Genomic DNA, 7,005 nt, shown 5'->3' with positions numbered 1-7,005 from the left:
CCATCCATCCATCCATCCATCCATCCATCCATCCATCCATCCATCCAGTTCATCCTTCTATCCATTCACTCACTCATCTATCCATTCACTTATTATTAGAAAACAGTTCCTGACTTCCATGATTCCAGATTCCTCCAAGCTCTATACTTGAGATTGTTTTTAACTCGGAACAACCAGCTTTTGCTTGTTACATACATTTCTGTAGTCTACAGATCTGCTGGCATATATCTTGTTTTAAAAGATCACCTCCGTCCTGCTTCTGCAGTCATTGATTCCCAGTCATGCAGCCTCCTGCTGTGATTCTGTCAGTTAGCACCAGTGGTGCATGGTCAAGCTGGTTAGTATTGGGGGGGGAGCATGCCCAGGGTGTTGTACCTACACACAGCACACCCACAAAAAGAAATGATGATGGGATGGTAAGGAATCACTGAGTCATTATGGAAAAATGATTTCTCTGCAAGTCATAAGGAGAACTCTGTGCTCAGAGAAGACTATTAACTGAAGCGTACAGCCAAGACCCCAACTATTTCAAGCATACCTGGCAGTTTTTGCAAGAAGAGATGAACTCAGTGGGAGTTTTAGACGCCAGTGCTCCTATTTTAAATGGGCTTGTGAAAGGGGAAAGTATAATCTGGTTATTTTAAAGAGTCTGGGTGGCTATGGGAAGATTTCTTTTTCTTGTGTAAACACTTCAACTTTTGAATGCTTTGTGTACACGATCAGCATTTTTTATTTTCTTTTAAGATTTTCTTCATTTTTTTTCTTGGAGACTTTAACATCTTCCTTTTTCAGACATTAACTCACTACCTTTCACCATTTGAACCCTATTTCTTCCTGCTTTAGGAAGGGTCTTCATGCTTATAAATTTCACCTCCCTTATTCTGCCTCAAACCTTTACTCCTCTTGCATTCTTTCAAGAATGATCACAATGAATTTTGATATATGTAGCAGGTTTGTAGCTGCATATACTGTTAAAAATTGCTTTGAATTGGAGCACCTTAAGGGGTGCCCACAATACATTACAAAAGAAAATGAACAAACCAGAGTGGTACAAGGGAAAGATGCTGTATTTGTAACTGGAGGACCTTGGCTCACGGTCTAGACCTTCTATTTACTGTCTGTGTGATTTTGGGTAAGCACCTTAACCTCTCAGAGATTTCTTATGTGTAGAAAAGGGTTTTGGAGCAGGTGACCTCTCAGGTCTTTACAGCTGCACCTCTGTAAGCTTATGAAATGAGACCAACTGAGCAGAAAGGTGAGGCAGGTGTCTTTATACAGGCTGTCTCCCAGTCTGGAACATATATCCCCTTTATCTTTGTTTTTAAGGAGAATCAAAATCAGAGTTCATAAACATTTATTAATTGCCTACTATATGCCAGACACTGTGCTAAGTACTAGGGATACAAAGACCAGGTGCAAGATAGTGCCTGCCCTCTAGAAGCTTATAATCTAAGGTGGGGGAGGGAGAAGACAACATATGAAAATGAAGTTGAAAAGGTGGTGGGGAGGGTATTGATTTAGGGGCATTGAGTTCTTCAGCTGGGGTGGAAAATTCTTTGGTAAATACTCTGAGAGCCCTTCTCAAAAGGAGGATCTTATACCTCTCCGAGCCTCCCTCCCCTCAGGGGACAGAGAGGGGACCTATGGGTAGGGACTTCCAGGGATCCTATGAGTTTCACATTTTGGTGTCACCTTGCAGGATGATGAGTTTCTAAAGATCCAGAAGTCCATGAGATCAGCTGGGTGGGAAATGATGCAGTGAATACCCTGGGTGCCCACCTTCTCCAACCAGAGACTTGGTTGACATGCTGCCTCCTCCACAAAACCTTCCATGATTTCCCCCCAGATGAAGGCATCCTCATTCTTCTCTCCAAATTCCCTTAGAACATTCTGCCTGGGTTTTCCTTTGCCAACATCACACTCGACCTCATAGTGTTTCTATTTGTACCCATGTCGTACCCTGTGTCCCTTCGGGTGGATCATAAGCCTAAGCTTAAGGGTAGGGACTGTACACATTTCCAGTTTTGTATTTCAGGCATAGAGGCTTGTGCATAGTAGGTGGTAAAACAAACAGACAAACATTTGCTAAATTAAATTTTGATCAAATTATATTTCCTTCTGAAGTTTGTTGCCAAGGAAATTCACTGAAGCAAACACATTCAGAGTATAATTAAGTGTTAGATTTTAGGATCATGGATTTTGAACTGGAAGGGGCCTTAGAATCCACCAAATCCAATGCCCTCATTTTACAGATGAGGAAACTGGGGCCAAGAGAAGATATGTAACTTGCTCAGAGTCATATAGCTAGTAAGTACCTGAGGCAGGATTTGAATTCACATCTTCCTGACTCCTACTCCCATGCATTAACTACCATACCACCTAACTCATAGCTCTTAGACCAGGAAGTTCTTAAGATATCATTTGTTCCATGGACAATACAAATGATCATTAGAGTAATGAAGTCCTATTCCAGCGTTTCCATATAGTATGTAGAGATTACATACCTGAGATTACCTTCTTCTTTCACTGTATATATCTCTCATGTGCATAGCTGTTTGCATATGGCTTCACCACTGGAATGTGAGTTCTTTGAGGGCAATGAGTGTGTTTTTGCCTTTATATTTTCAGTACTAACCACAGTACCTGGCACAGAGTCTTACTTACTAAATGTTAGTATTATAGTGAAATAGTTTGTTGTTGACTGACTCTTGCAGAAGGTGGGATTTGAGCTGAGCCTTAGAGAATTCCAAGGTTAGGGTGCTTATAAAATAATAAGTATTTAATACCATGGTTTTTTCATTTGTTCATTCATCTTTTTTCCTCATTAGGAACCAAATCAATCCTAGTGCTGAAGAAATATAAACCCTCACCATAAATAATCTCTACACACAGTAAATTTAACTGTAAGATTGTCTTCAGGGGGAAAAAGAAGCACATACTCCAATAGAAGGGAGGTTCCTTTCCATAAAATGAGATAAATCTTCACAGCTAAAAAGTGATGGCTTTCTAGAAAGCTCCTAGGTTCTAAGTTGGCAGTAAGCCATTCCTTCTGAGTGGTTTGATCTTAAATGAAAAGCCTGATTACTTTCCATCTTCTAATTCTGCCCACCATGTCTTACTTCAATCCCTGGATGTGAGTTTCTCATGATAACCACACATCCCCATGGGGATTAATTTTTTGCTTCTATTTTAAAAAAATCATTCATAATTTCAAGGGATAAATTGTGTGTGTTCATATGTGCCTATTCATAAGTGTGGGTACATGTCTGTGTGTGTGCATGTGTTAGAGAGAGACAGACAGACAGAGATAGAGAGAGAAAACAAAAAGAGGACTGGAATGATGGACATGATTTTGGTGAGCTTCCTCAATAGGAGGAATTAACCCCCTAGAACGTTGCTACCAATCCAAGTTTCCAGTACAAATGCTCCATAAATTAGAATAAATTTAATGAGTTAGCATTCACTTTTTTCCCCCCATTTTCCACCAGGTCTTTGCTTTCTGGGAAAGATGGGCAGCTGTCTGTCAGATAGGCTGACTTTGAAAAAGCACTGTCTTGGGATTCCAGAAACAGAAGCATCCTGCCATTTTCTATCAATTATTACAAGCTCTAAAAAGGTAAATGACGTTGCAGTGTTGGACCATCTTGGAAAGAGCACCAGATTTAAAGCAAAGGGCTTTGGGTTCAAGTCATGGCTCTCTGCTACTGGGCAATGTGCTTCAATTTATTCTTCATCTGTAAAATAAAAAGTTTGGATTAGATTATCTCTAAGTCTTTTCGACTTTTTAAATCCATCATCCTCTTTAATGAACTTGATTAGACAATGAAACTTTTTCAATCCTATAGTCAGTTGACAAATATATTTATGTATAAATAATTGTATATATACTTATATACATACATACTCATATATGAGGGTATATCTATATCTTACAATGTGTCAGGCCAGGCATTGTTCTAAACCCCGAGAACACAAAAAAAGAAAAAAACAATATTTGTCTGCTATATTTCAAATTGCATACTCTTTGGAATAATATAATGGCACTGTACCACCTTTCCATGCTTTCAGGGGAAATTGCATCACAGTGGTTATTACACAGAATATTTAAAATTTTTTTAATACAGGGGGTTATGCTATCCATTGAATTCCCTATGTGTTTCTCTAGTCTTTTAATTGCTTCCATTTTGAAAAATCATAATTTTCATTTTGGAAAGCTAAGAAATGTTCAATATGCTATCAAGTGTCCCATCGTTTTCATGGCATGGATATTATGATACTATCCTCTTCCTTTCTCTCTCCCTTTTTGGTGTGAAAAAGGAACTAATTGCTAAGAGCTGTTCAATATCCATGAAAGCCTGTTCATCAAATATCCTTTGTGTTAGACACTTGGGTGTCATGGCCCCCATGGATTGTTCTCATCTGCTTTTGAATAACCAGTGGATAGCAATCATTCCTAACCTAGGCTATATTTGGTCATTTAGTTTAGGCTAGGAGAGCTCTAGCCATCTTTCCATCTGCCAGCATATCTCTTTACATGGGTGGAAATGATTGCTTCTGGAATACTGAGATGTAAGGGAGAGGGAGATAAATGCGCTTTTTGGGGAAAACTAAGCTAAGGGAGGTTTAATGGAAATAACATAGAATTTCTAGACCCAGAACTCCCAAGATTCCGTGGTCTCCCTGCGGTATAGTCTTGGAAGAATTTCACACTGGGAGTAAACCTTGGTCTGAACAGAATTTGAATCTCAGTCCTTTAAACAAATGTTCCTTGAGAGGTTTACTCTGTGAAGACTAACAACAGAGAAGAGGGATGGGAGCATTGGGAAAGAAAGCATCTTATCAGTTGATATCTGCTATAGCTGAGATGCATGTCATCAAAATCTGGAAAATGAGTACAGAACTTTAAATTGGTTGCTAAATTGTAATGTTCATGGCACAGGGAACAAAGGTTTGGGGCTAATATATTCTCAGCAGTCTGCACTGCTCAACTAGAAGGTTGATATATTCCACAATAGATGAAACCTCTCTGCCACTACCCAGGACTAATTCCGTCTGCCATTACCAATCCCTGAGCTACCCATCCCCTTCAGCCACAACAAAAAGCCTCTTCCCTGCCAATGGGATTCAAAAGACAGTTGAGTTGAAAGACCTCCAGGAGCTGCTGTAGAGGATGCAAGTTGGAACTAAATAGTCTAAGAGAAGCCAGTTTCTCGATGATTCCTGAACTTGAAAATCTTAATATGACCACCCCCTCCCCCTTGCAGGAGATAAGGTGTTGAAATCAGATTGCTAAAGCTGAAGAAATGAAAGTCTAAAAGGGGAGGGGAGGGAGATTAAAGTAGTTTGAGGCAAAGTTTAGATATATCTTTACTATCTTCCTCCACACATTGACACAAAGGATTAAATACAGTTTAACAGAAATGTAGGAAAAATCATTTTAATAGAGTCTGGTCAGAATTAGGCAACTTTGGGATTGCTATCAGCTTTCCTCAAATGCAGAATATTCCTGCATACAATAGAAAAGACCTTGAAGTAGAATATTCTATAATAACATTCTGAAAATGTCTGATTTATTTTGCATCTGATATAGATGGATATTTAAAAAATCATCTATAAAACCCATATTTATAATCTCCATCTTATACATGGATATATACAATTGCACACACACACACATACAGACAGACACATACATTGGTTTGCTTGCATCTGTCTACTTTTGACAATATCTTGTAGATCCTGAGAGGGTGTAAAAGTAACTTTCATAATAATACCAATATTCTTTATAATTATTGATATTAATATTCTGGGTCCAAGGCTGAGATTTATTGTCAAGGGGAACTCCCATGGCCACCAATGCAGATCAGTGATTACTCAGCAACTTAAAATCATTTGGTGAAAGTTGCCTGTGGCACTGAGAGGTTAGATGATTTGCCCATCGTCACACAGCTAGTCAGTATCAGACCTGCACCCAAGACTGCCTGACTCCAAGATGGAGCTTTTATATAATAAGCCACACAGTCCCTTTTGTCACTAAGTAATTAACCACTAAAATGTAATACTTTCATGGGGGGTGGGAATGCTCTTGGAAGAAAAACAGTTAATTTTAAAAATTAATATTTAGTATATTAGAGTGAAATGCATGTGCATCTCTGGGTCTTGCTTTGGAAAATTAAATGAAAACAAAGACAATAATTTAAGACATTATACTCTGAGGTGTTCAATAGATAGGGGGAGGGAATGTCCCCCAAGCACCTAACTTGAAGAGCCCCTATGAGACACTTTGGGTAATACACTTTTTGAATCCTTCAACATACTAGTGTCTTTTCAGTACTCAATTAGCATAATTTGACACAATTATAGATATAAACACTTTATAAGCACTTGGTAGCAAGAGTGTCAAAAAAAGTGTTGATCTCCATCAGCCTCTGCTGGTAGCACTCAACCCAGCTCTAGCCTGACAATTGAAGGAGTTCTGAAAGGTGTGCCATACTATTAATAAAATTCAAAGTATATTTCATCTTGACACCATATCACAAGTTTGACACTGCGGCTCCTCTCGGAGGAATTTGGAGGCATGGAGACATCCCCTTGCTACATCCCCATCTCAACTAGATGCTAATTTGATTCAGTCTATTTCAATACATGCCAATATGTAGAGCTCTTCTGCCAAGGGGAGACTTCCCTATAGAGAAAAGAGGGCATTAAGTGACAGGTCAATATTGTTTTGGTGAACTAAGAACATTTAAAACATTTAAAAATGTTGAAACTGGGTTTCTTGATCAATTATGCTTTTTTTTTTCATTTTAGGAATAGCGACTATGAAACTTAGAAATGAGGGAATTAGGACAAAGAAACTATTGTTTTTTGATTGTCTCTGAAGGTTCTGCTTTTAAAGGAATTGTTCTTTCAGTCTTACCCATGAAATGTCTATCTCCTTTCAAAGCTAAGTGCAAACTCCAAGAGGAAGATTTTCCTGATTTTCCAACCCCTCCTCAGTCTGAA

This window comes from Petaurus breviceps, unplaced genomic scaffold, assembly GCF_028583685.1.
Source record: "Petaurus breviceps papuanus isolate PSGF00001 unplaced genomic scaffold, PetGlider_PUasm1.0 220, whole genome shotgun sequence".
Lineage (NCBI taxonomy): Eukaryota > Metazoa > Chordata > Mammalia > Diprotodontia > Petauridae > Petaurus > Petaurus breviceps.
Note: the sequence above shows the minus strand (reverse complement) of the source record.